Here is a 17,304-nt window from a genome sequence, read left to right as displayed (position 1 = left end):
ACCAAAGGCAAGGTTTGAGGACTCAATAGGGCTATTACAAAAAGCAAGGGACAGATGGACTGAGGGCTGGGGAAACTGCCCAAGGAAGCAGAGAAAGACAGAAAGGAGGTTGAGTTGTTCCTGCTGGTGACTCTGTTACTGGAAACTTGCCAGCTGCAGTCTGAGAACACTGGGCAGAGATACTGTGCCATCGCCAGTGCCAACTTGGACAGGAAGTGATGCTGCTGGGTCCCACGGTCGAGAGGCAAGCAGGAGGGGGTGAAAGAGGCACCCTTAAAGAAAGGCATCATTTTTAATTCTCCTGCCTGGCTTCCTACCTCAGCCTCCCCTCTTCATCCATGAAATTATAAAACACAACAAAAATTAAAAGACCACAGTTATTCATATAGGGGTAAGACAAAGCAAAATTTTATAGAAACTCATAGAATTTTCTACTGAGAAAAGCTTTTTTTCCTATTGTAAGTTTTTGTTTGTTTGTTTTGTTTTTTAGATTTGGAGCTTTCATAAAGTTTCTGGGACAAGACATCACTGGGAAGAAAAGAGGCCCTAAAAGCATTTGAATATCTCTTTCTGTCTCTGTACCCTTGATGGTAAATTACAGTAGTTCATTCCCCAAGTGGAGAAGGCAATGGCACCCCACTCCAGTACTCTTGCCTGGAAAATCCCATGGACGGAGGAGCCTGGTGGGCTGCAATCCATGGGGTCGCTAAGAGTCAGATATGACTTCACTTTCACTTTTCACTTTCATGCATTGGAGAAGGAAATGGCAACCCACTCCAGTGTTCTTGCTTGGAGAATCCCAGGGATGGGAGAGCCTGGTGGCTGCCATCTATGGGGTCGCTCAGAGTTGGACACGACTGAAGCGACTTAGCAGCAGCAGCAGCAGCATTCCCCAAGATTAACAGTCAATAGTTAAATGTCTGCCAGCAGGCTACTGCATAACTAAGGGGGGGAGGGGAATTCACCTTAGGAATTATTATGACAAAACCAGCACGCAAAGAACTAAATCATTCTCCACTAGTATGTTTATAAAACAGAATATATACATCTGCCAACACAGTCAGCATTTTCTGCCTAAGAGCAGCATTTTCTGCCTTTCTTTTCCTCAAAAAAAAATCTCCTGGTGCCTGTTGAGAAGACATCACATCTTACATTACTTTGTTGGCAGTAAAATTCACAGCCTCCCTGGCAATGTAATTAAGGCACACATTTTTATGACCGAAGCACATGTACCCACTGAACACAATAATGCTTTCAAAAAGAACAAACAAGCTTCAAAAGTTCTTCCAACAAGCCCATTGTTTGGGATTTACAAGCTGGAGAAACATACATTTCTACATTACATTTTCTGAATTTCCACCAGTTGGGTAGCTCTAAAGGCTCATTCTTCATACTCCCACTATGATTATTCAGGCCCTTTCCCAGTTAACCCAAACAGGCAGTTATCAAGGCGGATGTATCATCTGGGTGCATATGACAACAGGGCTGGGTCTTTTTATGCCCCCCTTTCTCTGCTCCCCATGCTGCACATCTCTCCTGAACCTTGTGGGTAAACAAAGAGTGGGAAAAGGACTGGGCGACGTATCCCTCTCCTTCTGTGAACCCAAATCTGTGAGCGCTGGGCGTGTCAGCCAATCTCCAGAGCCTCCTAAAAGGCTGATGTGGGCGCACAGTGACTTTGTTTTGCTTTTCGCAAGCCTGGAGACAGGAGGCATGGCTTGGAGACAGTTAGATAATGAACTTAGCCACTGAAAACAAATTCCAGACTGCTTTTTGAACAGCAAAACAACATAATGTGTAGGAACCGTTCCAAGTTCACATGACCTTTGCATCTGCCTCACTTAGTTCATCAGGAACTAGGAATGACACCCTGGTTTTGATCGACTGTGCCAAAAACCAGCCTCTGTTATCCCTGACTTCTCACTAGGCAGTCAATCAGGATAGTCCAGACATCCAAACATGATCAAGGAAAAACTATTTGGGATTCAAATAAGTCAAATAACTCAGACTGGAAGATCAAGTATTTTGAAGGTTAAAATATATATGTATATAAAACTTTCTATTTTATATGTTTCTTTCAGGGCCATAAGAGGTTTCATATAACACTTTAAATCCTATGCGTTATCTCATCTGTTCCTTACAAAGATCCTAGTAACTGTCTCCATGTCCATTCTTCAGATGAACAAAGTGAGAAAGGAGAAACTTGGAAAGGTTAAACAACACGCCCAAGTCACAAATCCGCAGACCTAAACTCTGATCCTAAATTCACACTCTTAACTCAGGATTAACGTCTATGATACACCGTTATGAGCAGCAGATTCTTAAAACAGCTATGATTCGTCCAAACTGCCCTGCAGGTTCAACGAATTTTACTGACAATATTAATTATTGTCTCCTTTTTTCAACAATCTTTATTCCTATGTTATGAAAACCTCACATACCCATCTTTGCCTCTGACTGGCCATCAGTCACAGTATCTTCTTGGCACTGGCTTCAAAGCAATGCAAATATTCACAAGTGCCTTTCTTGTCAAAGAGTTACCATCACTGCAGGACAAAATCCAATTTCAAAACGTTCTGACCAGCAACCACACAGTGCCAGACACTCCACCATCTTCAGAAAGTTACCTAGGGACTCTGCTCACAGCTACCTTCCTGCCCCCTCCTACGGCTGTGTACACAAGCTTTATCATAACCACAATGGCCAGTTTTGCTTTCTGGCTAAGAGAAACAATATGCACAGTTGACCGAGATGCTACCATGGGTAAGGAAATCTCTGATCTACTCTAGAAAACTGCAAGTACATTTCTTCATAATAAACTCAAGCAGTTTTACCCACTTCCAAGATGTTTTAAAACCAGTGATTAAGAGTGAATTTTAATCATAGGCTTAACCAGCAAATTGTATGCTCAAGCCAAGTAGCTTGGTGAAGACTTTCAAATAAGAAATGTTTAGCTTCTGAGTATCAGCTATATATCTAAACATAAAACAAAACAACTGGAAAGTAGCATAGTTGTTGTCACGGGGAGTGGAGGGGAATTAAGGAGTTAGTATTTAGTGGGTTTCTGTTTGGGAAGATGAAAATATTCTGGAGATGGATGCTGGTGACGGCTGCACAGCCATGTGAATATACTTAATACCACTGGATTGTACACTTAAAAAATGATATTAAAAAACATAAAACAAATAGGAAAACGTATGCTAGCATTCAAGTGACTGCTTCTTTTTTGAAATTTCTCACTTATAAAGGGAAATGAGGCCACAGCAGCACCTTTTAAAACAAACCTCTGGAAGACCCTGGGCCCACTCCAGGCATTACAGGGAAGATTTTAAACCCAAGTTTTAGGTCCAGAGTTCCTAAAGGGAGAGGAACACTCTCAAATTACTGTTCAATCTATACACACTGTAATGTCTAAATGAAGCCAAAGTTTCCTCAGAGTCCTCTGAGGAGAGGACTGACCACGGGGGCTCGGAACAGCTCACTCATCAGTTTACAGTCCTGTTATGGACTAAACATCTGTGTACCCTCCAGACTCACACGCTGAAACCCTACTCTCCAGTGTGACTGTATCTGGAGAGGGGCCTCTAAGAAGTAAATAGGTTTAGATGTAGTCCTGAGGGGGAGCACCATGATGGGATTAGTGTCCCTTCAAGAAGAGGAAGAGGCCAGAGCCCTTCCTCCTTCCACACAAGAGGACACTGCAAGAACACAGCATTCCACGAGCCAGAAAGTGGGCTCTCACCAGAACCCAACCATGAGGCACCTTGACTGGGCCCCCCACCTTTCAGAACTGTGACAATGTCTCTTAAGTAACTCAGTCTGCAGTATTTTGTTACAGCAGTCTGAGCTAAGACAAGTCTACTTCATAATATATCTGTGCTTGCACCCATAGTCAATGTTTTAAACTCATTAAAACAGTTTCTGAAATGCTTCACTCATGAGTATGCATTACACCTCAGGTGGCCACCTAAACAAGTTCTCTTCTTTCTTGCTGTCACAATATTAATATGGCAACAGCCTGGCTCACACAGACACACACAGAGAAGTGGCAACTGTTTTTTCCATTTTACAGTCTATTCGGAGCAACACTGAGAAGAGGTGCCAAAAGGCTGTCATGGTTCAGAATGAAATGGTCTCCGGTTCACTGAGTCTCTTTTCTCATCTCAGATGGATAAAGGCTTTTCACTGGAGGAAAATCACCAATGTGACTTGCACTACAGCTGACTACTGATCATGTATTTTCATCACCTGAGAATGAACTAAGCTCATCTCAAACGACTTAGTGTTCCCACAATCAAGTCTCTTCAACTCTCAAAGCTGAGTTTTGCTGTGCAATTGTTGACCTATGTAATCACTTTTTTTCTCTCCCTCAAGGCTAAATATTCTGATGTGTAAGCCAGTTTTGATGCCAAAGGTGAATAATTAAGTACCTCTTACCCTTGTTTTGGCATCCTGCTTCCTACTCATTGGAAAAAATAAAGCAAGCTTTGAGTTAGAAAACTATGACCTTACCTAGGGTGGTGTACTTCTTTTTACACTATATAAAATTCTGATTGGTTTCCTTTAAAATTTACATAATTCAAGCGTTAGTGAAAAATTGATGATTAACATCAACAATAAAATAAAAATAAAAATTTAATCTTCCCTAATATAAAAATATGTTGGAAAACTTTTAACAATTAGAATAATGTTACAAATAAAATACAAATAGCTCAGCAGAGCCACAGAACAGAAACAGACACAAAAGCATATGGGATTTTGTATATTGTAAAGGTAGGTAGCATCTGCAATCAAAAAAAGAGAAAGAAAAATGAATTATTGATAAATACTGGGAAAACCAGCAGCCATCTGAAAAAGGTAAACCTGACATCCCTACTTCCTAAAATAAATTTAAGATGGATTAATAATTTAATTATAAAAATGGAAACCACAGAAGTACTAGGAAAAACCCAGGTAGAATATATAAAAATATATATTTTATAAAATACAGAAAAATATATGTTATATAAATATATATTTTATAAAACATACAAAAATATATATTTTAGACTGGAGAAGACTTTTTTCCCTATATGGCATTCAATTCAAAGGCTTTCAAACAAGCAGTTGGTAAATTCACCTACCTGAAGAAATGCAACATAATCCAAGTCCAAAAAATGAAATAAACTGTGAACAACTCCAATTCTTATTACCAAAAAAGGTCCTATTTCCTTCATAAATAAAGTGTCACAACTTGAAAACTAACAGCCCAGTAGCAAAGGATAAAATAGTTCACAGAAAGGTAAATACAAATGGCTTTTATAGACTCATAAAAAGATATTCAACTCTTAAGACAAAGGCACATTAAAACCACATGAAATACCATTTTTCACTTATCAAACTGCCAGAGATTAAGCAGTTTCATAACATAATATGTTGGCACAGATGTGGGAAAAGGTACTTTCATACCTTGCTGGTGATAATTATACATAGTAGCACAATTTTTATGGAAGACATTTGGGGCAATATTTATTACAATTATGTATGTGCGTGCTCAGTCGTTGTCCGACGCTTTGCAACCCCACAGACTGTAGTTAGTTAGGCTCCTCTGTTCATGGAATTTTCCAGGCAAGAATGCTGGACTGGGTTGCCATTTCCTTCTCCAGGGGATCTTCCCAACCCAGGGACTGAACCTGCATCTCCTGTGTTTCTGGCACTCCTGTGTCTCTTTACCACTGCGCCACCACAAATCCTTTCACTAATTCCATATTCAGAATTTGTCACATGTGAACAAAACAATGTTTATGCAAAATTATCTCTTGCACCATTGTTACAAACATCAAAATCAACAGGAAATAGAGTCAACAAAACCCAGAGTATCTGTAAAAAGAAATACTATGCTGTTGTGTTTAAAACTATAAAAATATAGGAGAAATTGTACCTACACCACGGAATCTCCAGGCATGATTACATGAAAAAAGAAGGTGCATAACAAAATGTAAAGAATGGTATAATTTGTGACTTTAAAGGGGAAGAGAATATGAGAATAAACCCATATTCGATTTTATATACAGACAGAGTACTTCTGAAAGGAATGGCACTGACTGTCTCTGAGGAGGGAATGTGGTGGCCAGGCAGGAACTGAGAGGCTTTTCACTTTGCTCTTTTAGGAGAAGCCTGGTGGGCTATATATAGCCCATGGGGTCACAAAGAGTTAGATATGACTGAGCGACAGCACACACACTCTCCTTTAAATTTGAGTCATGCATTATCCACTTGAAAATTACTTTTTAATTCAATACAATGGTCGTAAGTAAAGCTGAAGAATTCAACCCAACATTGAAAAAAAATAGACAAAGATCTAGGAGAAAAAGGTAAGAAAATTGAAAGGACTGCTCCAGAAGATCAATATTTCAATCAAGAAAAATTCAATCAAGAGAAAAAGTTATCAAAGGTAATTCAAGAAATTTTCCAATAATTGAAAAACATAAGTTTCTAGATTGGGAAGGCAATTCTGTGTCCAGAAAATTTAATGAAAATAGATCAATGAGACTACCTCGGACAACCAGCTGAGCCACAAGTGAAAAGTGAAGTCACTCCGTCGTGTCCAACTCTTTGTGACCCCGTGGACTGTAGCCCACCAGGCTCCTCCGTCCATGGGATTCTCCAGGCAAGAATACTGGAGTAGGTTGCCATTTCCTTCTCCAGGGGATCTTCCTGACCCAGGGATTGAACCCAGGTCTCCAGCATTGCAGGCAGACGCTTTAACCTCTGAGCTACCAGGGAAGCCTCAAGGGAAGCCCATAAAAGACACTAAAAGCTTTCAAAGAGAAGAAAGGGAAAAGTTCCAGCTTTCATAAAAGGCTGGAATTTTTGCAAGAAATCTTGTCAGTTATGAAGGAAAAGATTTCCAAACCAGAAAAGTACATTTAGCTAAACTATCAAGAGTGTGGGAGTTAGGCGGTATGACTTAAAGACATGCCAAATTTCATGAAAATGTATCTCCCATGTAAATCTTCTCAGAAGCTGCTGGCTAATGCCCTCCACCAAGAGAAGAGACCAAGAGACACCACAAGGAAAGGACACATCATGGGATCCAGGAAACAGGAATAAGGGCCATCTCCGGGCTGATAGGCACACTTCATAAGGAATGCCTTCAGAAGGAAAGGATCAGACAGCTATCCTGAGGTCTTTAAACATAAAGAAGAAGGTTGGGCTTCAATCTGGGTGTGAATCAGTGAGAGGTACATAAATCTAACCATTCTTAACTCTGGGTGAGAAAAAGGTGTATTTGAGGAAGGAAATGTCATTTGAATGCCACATCTTAGTTATGAACGATTTTCACAGTCACTATAATCTAAATGTTATATATTAATCAAATTAAGCAACTAGGTTTACATTAGGAGGATTTTAGAAAAGACTCCATGGGAGATATTATGAGTTACAGTTTCATCTTCCACAATATGAAGACAGGAAACAATACTCAAATTCAGATTTTAAAAAATCAAGAAATGACAGAATAAGCATATTTTCTCAAAACACTGTCATTTTCACAGTCACAAGTATCACCATTTTCAACAACATTAGGAGAAAAACAGATTTCTAAGTAGTTTTCTGTAAGGAGAAGGAATCAGGGGAGAAAAATAGGGCAGAGGGGCTTCTATTTTCATTTACAGGCCTTACAGGGTAATTTAACTTTTTAAAGTATATACACACAAACATACAAAACATTGACATTTTCCATAGAGCCAATATTCACGTTTTGTTTTTTTTAAACACATGAGACTCAATGATGGGCTAATCTGCATTACCAATGTAATAAAATCCACATTTCAAATAGCATCTAAGAACAACCTATGGTTTTTAGGTGACTGGTGCTGGTACTGTTCACCAACTCCAGTCTGAGGCTTGGGGACATGGGCATCCCCAGGTTGACCCATTCATTAGGAGAATGCCTCAGACACAAGGTCAGATGGATAGACTCTTTGAAGGTGTTCCCAGTACTCTTGTGATTTCCATTACCTCATTCTTATGAGAGGTGAAGTTAAGGATGTGTGTGGGTTGAATGCAAGACTTGATTAAAAGCAACTTGAATAGGAAACTGAACTGATTTGTAAGAAACAATGGCTTTAGGTAATCAGATTTTTTAAATAAATGGAAACTACTGATCCTCTGAGTGACAAACTCAATTTGTTGAAAAAAACAAAAACACCAGTTGTGGGCTTTCCCAGTGGATCAGTGGTAAAGAATCTGCCTGCCAATGCAGGAGACACAGGTTTGATCCTTGATCCAGGAAGAATCCACATGTCTCAGAGCAACTAAGCCCATGTGCCTCAACTATTGAGCTTGTGCTTTGGAGCCTGGGAGCCATAACTACTGAGCTTACCTGCCTCAGTTACTGAAACCTATGTACCCTAGAGCTCGTGATCTGCAGCAAGAGAAGCCACCACAATGAGAAGCCCCTGAACCGCAATGAAAATGCAACTAGAGAAGAGCCCACATGGCAGCGAAGACGTGACACAGCCGAAAATAAATACATAAAATTTAAAAATTACATATGAAAAAACATTGTGTGGTTACTAAAAGAGTCACTGCAAAATTCCCATTTTCAGTTCTAATGCTTAATTAGCAGCCACAGGAGCAGGGAAATTGGCACAAGCCTTGAGGCTTACACTCCTAGATCACGTGGCTAACATCACCACACGCCTTCTTAAATAAAAGTACATTTACTAGAATTATTAACTCACATTTGACCAACTCATGCATGTGATGTTTTGCAGATTTTTTTAAGCATCTTTGTGACAGAACTTGCTCAAATTGAAAAGAGGTTTCTCTAAAAATTTCAAGCAAAACTGAAGTTCTAGGAAGACATTTAGGCCTATGGCTTTAGACACCCCTAAAACAACTCTCATTTTAAAAGCACGTGCTAGGGCATCAGTTAGGTATCCAGACTGAACAGCCTTCTGTTAATTTAACCCTCCCTGGTTTTAGCCAACAATTCCTCTTATCGAACTGGAGCAAGAAATTGCTCAAATTTTCTGTCAGAAATAAAGGCCCTTGGGTTTAAGAAGCAAGAATTTGGGATCGACTAGCCTAAGAAGTGCTGCAATTCATGGGGTCGCAAAGAGTTGGACACAACTGAGCAACTGAACTGAACTGACTGAGCCTAAGAAGCAGACAGTGGTAATTTACAAGTACATTAATATCTGTATAAGCATAATTCAATCAAATAAAAGCCTATGAAGAGATAACATAATCAAAATTGCTGTTTCAGAATACTGACCAAACCAGTAAGCACACTGCCTGAAACAATCATGACGACCGGATGAAAACTCAAAAGAAAATCAGCTATAAGCTAAGACAAACAACTCTCTGATAAACTGTGACTTCTTTGTAGAACAGAAAAGAATTCTTACACACCGATTACTCTAAAGGTTACTTGAATGGTCTAACAATAAAAGGCATAGTTCTTGTCCAAAAATAAAGAAAAAGAACCACAAAGCCACTTATCAACAAATGAAAGCTAGTAGTAGGAGTGTTAGTCGCTCAGTCCTGTCTGGCTCTTGCGATCCCACGGACTTAGCCCACCAGGCTCCTCTGTCCATGGGATTCTCCAGGCAAGAATACTGGAGTGGGTTGCCATTCGCTTCTCCAGATCTTCCTGTACCAAGGATCCAACCTGAGTCTCCTGTATTGTAAGCAGATTCTTTACCATCTGAACTACAGGGAGGGGAGACAGAAAAGGAGGGAAATGATTGTTATTATTTTACTTATATATTGAAACACAGAATCACTATTAAAGTTGAGCATAAAACTTAGTTCCTGGCATCCTGGGAGCCAAAGCATAAATGGAAACTGGATGAGGTACACAACTTTCATGACTGGGAGAAAAAAGTCCCAGTTCCTCAGAGAAATACTGTAAACACTTTTCAAACACAGAACTAAAACATACACTTCCTCCTTGGAGGGATTCTGAATGGCACAGCAAATCCTCATCAGTAGTTTATTCAACAATAAAGATGTATTGGGGAATGTAAATTGGTACAGCCACTATGGAGAACGGTATGAAGATTCCTTAAAAAACTAAAAAGAGAACTACCATAAGACCCTCAATCCTACTCCTGGGCACTTATCTGGAGAAAAACAGGATCTGAAAGGATTCATGCACCCCAATGTTCATTGCAGCACTGTTTACAATAGCCAACACACAGAAGCAACCTAAATGTCCATCAACAGAGGAATGGATAAAGAGTATGTGGTACATACATACAATGACATATTACTCAGTCATTAAAAAGAAAGAATGCTATTTGCTATGACCTAGAGATTGTCATACTGTGTGCAGTCAGTGAAAGAGAACTATCATATGATATCCCTTATATTCAGAATCTAAAAAGAAATGATACAAATGAACGAAACAGATTTAGAGAACACACTTACAGGATTGGGGGAGGGACTAGTTAGGGAGTTTGGGATTGAAAGGTACACACCACTATATCTAAAATGGATAACCAACAAGGTCCTACTGTATAGAACAGGGAATTCTGCTCAACCCTTATGTGGCAGCCTGGATGGGAGGGGAGTTTGGGGGAGAATGGATACATGTATATATACCACTGAGTCACTCTGCTGTGCAGAAGAAACTATCACAATACAAAATAAAAAGTTTTAGAGACCTCCTTGGTGGTCCACTGGTTAAGACTTCACCTTCCAGTGCAAGGGATATGGGTTTGATCCCTAGTCTGGAAGCTAAGATTCCACTTGCCTTGGGGCCAGAAAACCCAAAACACAAAGAACAGAAACAATATTGTAACAAATGCAATAAAGACTTACCAAAAAAAAAAAATCCATTAAATGCCTTCTACATTTTCAGGCTCTGTTCTGGAAGTCTGATATATATCAGCCAATGAACCAGATAAAGATCCCTGCCCTGGGGAAGCCCATAACCTACAGCAGTAGATGGACAGTAACCATCGTAGGTAAAGTTAGTATGCTATAGGGGAAAGAAAAGGAAGAGCTAGGCAAAGAGGGTCAAGAGAAGGCAGATTATAATTCTGAACAGTTAAGGTACTGAGATGTGCCATCTGAGCAGGACTCAGCATGAACAAGCACAGAGATAAGAAGAGCAGCCTGTGCAAAGGCCCTGAGGGCAAGTATGTAGGCATCCCTGAGGAAGAACAAAGAGCCACCGCTGCTGAGCACAGGAGCAGGAAGAGTGCTGGAAAGGATGCTAGAGGGAAACCAGGGGCCAAGAGGTCAAGAATGCCACGGGGTTCACTGAAAAAACTTCTCTTACAGAAACAGGAAGCCAAGAAAGGGTTTGAGGAGAAAAGTGTCTCATCTGACTTCTGTTTTTAAGGGACCACTGTTGAAGCAGGGAGACCAGTCATGAGGCTGCTGCAGTAATCTAGGGAGGAGAGAATGATGGCAGTGGAAAAGGGGGAAGAGGCGACAGGTTCTGGATATATTTCTAAGGTAGAGTTAACAGGAATTGCTAATGGATTCTAGGTGGAGAGGAAAGAACAGAGGGCAAACACAGCCACAGTTTGGGGGTATTTACCATCTATCAAGGAAGACTGTGATAAGAATGAGTTTGGGGGGAAACCAGGAATTCCATTTCAGCCCTGCCAAGCTTGAGGTGGCTATCAGACATCCAGGTGGGAACACCAGGAGGCAGTTGGACATGTAAGTGTAATGTTGGGAAAAGAAGTCACAGCTGGAGAAATGAATGTGAGAATAATCGGAATATGGATGATACCTAAAGCTTTGGGGCTGGATGAGATCACCAAGGGAGCAGATGTCTAGAAAAAGAATCAAGGATTGAGCCCTAACCATCCGTGCGGCACCCCCACACACACACCTTTCCAAAATCATAGCTATGAAGAACTGGCAAAGATAACTGAAAAGGAGTGGCAAGTAAGCCAGGAGGAGAACTAGCAAATGTAGAAAAAAGTTTAACATGAGCATACTTTATATTATCCATCAACAACAGCAAAGTTGTATCATCAAGTCAGAGTTCAAGGGAGGCACTTTCAAGGCGAAGCTACCACACTGCAGTCCAGAGTTTTGGCCAATTCTGCATGATTACTACAATCCGTACGCACCAGTGGAGAGTAATGAAGGATAAGCCAGGACAGGTCAGGGGCAGGAGGTCAGGACAACACAGGCAGACAGGCACTGTGAGCCCAAGGAGAATATCAGAGTTCGGAGAGTAAGCTGGATGAGAAGCCAGAGTAGCTTGTTGGGAAACACCAACTTCAACCCCCCAAATTAGCCTGCAGTCCCTTCTTGACCCATCCCTGCAGAAGTGTCTATTACATTGTTTTCATTCTGCCAGTTCAATCCAACTCTTGGTCCTGGGCCTGGAAATCAGATCCCATGGCACATCAGGAGCCCCTTCCTCATTATCAAAAGGCCAGAAAGAGTTTCGCCCTGAGTGCAAGGGACAGAGACCCCAGGAATCCCCTAAGCACACACATCTGCTTGTGAGAACAATAAAGGGGACAAAGAGCACCGAAAGGGGTGTTCTCCCCACCCTACTCCACCTCCTCTTCCTTCCTCTCTCTCTCTGCGAACTTCATATAAGCAGGCCCTCTTAAAATGTTTAGCTGTGCCAAGTAAACAGAATACATGTGTTTATATACAACCTTTTCCAAAAAGGGCATCAGGCAACCTTCAAAACTAGACTAACTTACCTTAATTTTAAAAACAGAAAAAAAAAAAAATTGAGAACAAGGGAAAAAATAGTGGAGCAGTAAATGAGGCATCCACCAGTTAGCAAAAATGACTATCATGAAGTTCTACACGGCAGTTTAACAGTGCGATATAAATTTGAAGAAAGCAATAAGGAAACTGCATCTCTTACAAGAGTCACAGTGTTCAGTCAAATATTCTTCCAAGCAAGTCCCAGCACCGCCTGATAGGGAGGCCTAGGACAGCTTTTCCAATGGTTCTTCAGCAAAAGGCTGTTGAGAGACACAAAAGAGCTCATATGTGTGAGAGGTTCCTGTGGCGTTTCTTAAACTCTTCACTATCCCTCGATACAAGCAAAGGACATCACATATATGATTCATTAAAAGACATTAGAAGTTAAAGAAAAGTGCAGCATTCCAAGAACCCAGTGCTCTGATGGAACTGGCGTGTAAGATTCTTTAGAATTTCATCGATGAGCCCTAGTTCTGTTTTCATGAGCAGCTGGGGCAGGCAAATGCTTAGGAAGAACCCCAGAGTGCAACAGTCAATGTCACCAATCAAGGATCCACTTACTATAAAAGTCAGCCAAGCAGAAGAAATCTCAGCATTCGCATAAAAATTACAGAAACTATCCAAGATTCTTGCCTCAACAGATTGCCCCCAACTTCATGCAAAGGCTGTGAGGGTAAACATGTAGGAATGAGCAAGCTTCCCCAACTCTGAAAGAGCTCTGAATTTCTCCACCATGTAGATGGTGAATAGACAACCAAGGCACTGAAGTTCTGCATCTCGCAATAAGTACGGTTATAATTTGCCTTCTTTCTTTAAAGGATTCTGATTTTATATTTTTTAAATAAGACAGAAATTTCACTTGTGAGAGAATATTTACTAAGCCCCAACAAATTTTAGTTTTGCCAAAAGGCCCCTTCTCTACTCTTCTTTTGACAGAACCATCTGCCTTTAATTGACTAGCAAGACCATATCAATACAGATAAACAAAAAACAATGACCAATAAGACAGCAGTAGTACATGGAAAATTAAGAAATAAAAGTCCAGAGAGTAAAAGAGTCATTTCTAGATTAAAATATAGATCGAGACCCTTGAAAAACCATGAGTGGAAAGTTACCAAACTGCAGGTATAGCTCTGCAGTTCATAAAAGATTCATCAGTCCCAAGCAAAAACTAGACTTGTTTCCCAGATCTAGACAGATTTCTGAAGCATAACCTTTTCAAAAATACAGATTTAGTCAATTCCGAAAGCCATTCCTAAATCAGCATCCTGGCTGTTAAACTTCTTTGAATTAAACACAGTTTTCCACTATGGTAGATTCTGTTGTTGTTTCAGTTATTTGCTGTCCTCCCCATAAGAGGATGACACCTCCTGTGCCATGTGACTTACAGAGGCTCCAGATGGAAGAATTAATTACACGTCCTACCCTATTGTTAGCAGGCTTAGCCATGTGACTTGTTTCAACAAACTGGATGTGACTGGAAGTAGCATATACGCAGAAGCAGTAATAGTCATGAATGGACTGGTCGTTTCCTTTCTTGCCCTCATGAGACTATGTCCCAGACTGTGCGGTAGCTCCACAGGCCTGGATCTAGAGCAAAGACCAGCCTTGGAGCAGAGCCAGAGCTGTCATGTAATGTGAACAAGAAATTAAAATATGTTGTTTTAAGCCATTAAGCATCATCTACTCTTAGACATGAAACCAATGCTTCCTTTAAAAAAATGTTTTAAGGCTCAATGAAATATTAATACTCAGAGCAGCCTAATAAAGGCGGATGAACAAGTAGGTTTTAGTGCCAATGAATTTTCATGCTAACCATCTACATAAGAATACAATAAACTGAAAATAACATTCTGGCTTTTTTAAAGTTTTTACTTTATAAATATGTGCTTTAGGGGGAAGCGGAAAACTTAAGTTACTTGTTTGACCTTTAGAAGATCTTGTTGAAAACAATAGTAGGTTCAAAGAAGATAAGGTTCAAACAGCTCACCCTTCCCCAGGTATGTAATTAATCTCTAACTGATGTGGGGATAAAACAAGAATCAAGGTTATAAACGTAACTGGCATACCAGTCTCCTTGCAAAACAAGGAAATGTAACTGCCTAATATTTTATGGTATGTAGAAACCATTCTTTACAAAGTCTAGGTCAGATTCATTTTAATTTTTAGTATTAGTCCCTACCTGGAAATCGTAACTCATCAGATATAAGATTTGATGATGCAAATAATTTTTCAAATGATCAATTAGGATAGAACTTAATGAAAATTATTAGATGTCTCTATTTTTTTTTCTAAAAGCCAAAGAAAAACAATGCCCAAAGTTAATATTCCTCTCATAGTTATTCTGATAAAAATATATATGAATTCACCTAAAAACTTAATTTCTGAAGGAAAAATATTCAACACCACCTCTTACAAATTTGTGATGAGGTCCTGGCAAGCTACAAGTCCAGAGAAACTCAGAACATGTACTAAGACTAAGCTGACAAGGTGTCATATTCATAGGTTATAGTAAAAGTCTGTTTAATTGGGAGGAAACAAGTGGGGGAAAAAAAGAAAGAAAAAAAAGGCACACTAAGAAGGTGCCTAATGAAAAGTGAAGGGTAATTCTAAAAAACCCCATTCAGGAATAAACCATTTTCTTCCCACATACATTTCCCCTTTTTGAAAAATCCACCCAGCCTCAGCCTTGGCTGTTCTGTGTTTTCTGTGTGATCCCAGACTCTGACCACAGCTGACGGGACCACACAACAGTTCCCATTCTCAGAGGGGAAAAGGAGGCCTAGGCAAAGCTGATCCACCAGGAATGAGAGAGGGCTAAGAAGAGAGGACCATATGGTACAAAAACTTAGGCTTGAAATGGGATGTCATGATACGCAAGGACTGTAGTGCCATTCTCTACCCAAACGTGAGTTGAAGCAGAGAAAGATGATCTACAGAAAAAAGCCAAAGAATGGTAAAAATGCTAGCGACAAGACATCAGGAGTGTTCAAAAGAAACCATAACTTCCAGCCCTAACTTCCAAATTCCCAGGAAGACCGGCTGGCTATCATTCACTTGAATTTCCACTGGATTCCTTACAAGAAATTCTTTATTGGATTGGTTGCTATTTGTTTGTTTGTTTTAGTCAAACTTCTTATTGCTGATGCCAGTTTGTTAAAGCCAGTATAAATGAGTTTCTCTTTTATGCAGCCAATAAGCCTTACTACTTTGTTTTAATTTTTGATTTATTTGTAAATGTTTGATCTTAATAAACTTTTTAAAGAATAACACATAAAGTACATAAATCTTAAATATTTATCATGATGAATTTTTTCACGAACGAATATATCCAAATCATCACCACCCCTAGGTCCCTCACCAGCCAGTACATCCTTATACCGACTTCTGTCACCATCGAGTATTTTTGCCTCTCTTTTGATATTCATATAAATGAAATCATACAATATGTATACTAATTTCTGAATTCCTTTACTCAATATCTATGAGATTCATCAAGTTTTGTGTAGCAGTAATTTGGTTTTTTACTGCTGTGTTGTATTTCAATGCATAATCATACCACAAATATTTATTCAATATCTGGCTTGTTTCTATTATGTTTCTATCATTCCATTATAAACATTCTTGTAAATCCTTCTGGTGCACATAAGCACTCACTCCTGTTGGGTATACATATTTGGGAGTATAATTACTGAGTAACAGGATACAAGTTTGTTCAGTTTTATAGATAAGTAAGAGCTTCCCAAAGTAGTTAAACCAATTTATGTATCTATCAGCAGTGTATGAGAGTTTAAGCTTTTCTATATCTTCATTTGGTTGTTAGGAATTTTTTTATTTTAGCCATTTGGGTAGGTTTGTATTGGTATTTTATAATAGTTTTAATTTGTATTTTTCTGATGACTGATAATACAGAATGCCCTTCTGCTCATTTTCTAAATTATATTTTCACTTTTTCTTATTAATGTGTAACTGTTCTTTACATATTCTGAACAAGTTTCTTCTTGGATATATGATATGACTAATATCTTCTACTTCATGACTTGCCTTTTTACTCTCAATTTGTACTGTGGAATGAAAGTTATTAATTGTAAAGAACATGAGAACAGACAACAGTAGATGTTGCTGTAAGAAACAGATCAAATCCGCTCCATCCATTAAGACACTGGAAAGACTAGAGATCTCTTCAAGAAAATAAGAGATACCAAGGGAACATTTCATGCAAAGATGGGCTGGATAAAGGACAGAAATGGTATGGACCTAACAGAAGCAGAAGATATTAAGAAGAGATGGCAAGAATACACAGAAGAACTGTACAAAAAAGATCTTCACGACCCAGATAATCACGATGGTGTGATCACTGACCTAGAGCCAGACATCCTGGAATGTGAAGTCAAGTGGGCCTTAGAAAGCATCACTACAAACAAAGCTAGTGGAGGTAATGGAATTCCAGTTGAGCTATTTCAAATCCTGAAAGATGATGCTGTGAAAGTGCTGCACTCAATATGCCAGCAAATTTGGAAAACTCAGCAGTGGCCACAGGACTGGAAAAGGTCAGTTTTCATTCCAATCCCAAAGAAAGGCAATGCCAAAGAATACTCAAACTACCGCACAACTGCACTC

General features: G+C 39.6%; 1 protein-coding gene across 3 annotated transcripts in view; it reads right to left on the bottom strand.

The window, feature by feature from the left end:
• The window catches only part of KANK1 (KN motif and ankyrin repeat domains 1), a 216,355-nt gene that overhangs the window by 186,546 nt on the left and 12,505 nt on the right, over positions 1 to 17,304 (bottom strand). Inside the window, exon 2 of one of the 3 annotated variants that reach the window (XM_010860685.1) lies at positions 12,845 to 12,944. The exons of the other annotated variants lie outside the window; for them this stretch is intronic. The gene's annotated coding sequence lies outside the window, so the exon portion shown is untranslated. The remainder of the gene's footprint in view (positions 1 to 12,844; positions 12,945 to 17,304) is intronic. 3 annotated transcript variants of the gene reach the window in all.

This window comes from Bison bison, unplaced genomic scaffold (genome assembly GCF_000754665.1).
Source record: "Bison bison bison isolate TAMUID 2011002044 unplaced genomic scaffold, Bison_UMD1.0 scf7180017864469, whole genome shotgun sequence".
NCBI classification, from domain to species: domain Eukaryota; kingdom Metazoa; phylum Chordata; class Mammalia; order Artiodactyla; family Bovidae; genus Bison; species Bison bison.
Note: the sequence above shows the minus strand (reverse complement) of the source record. Positions and strands in the feature narration are given on the sequence as shown.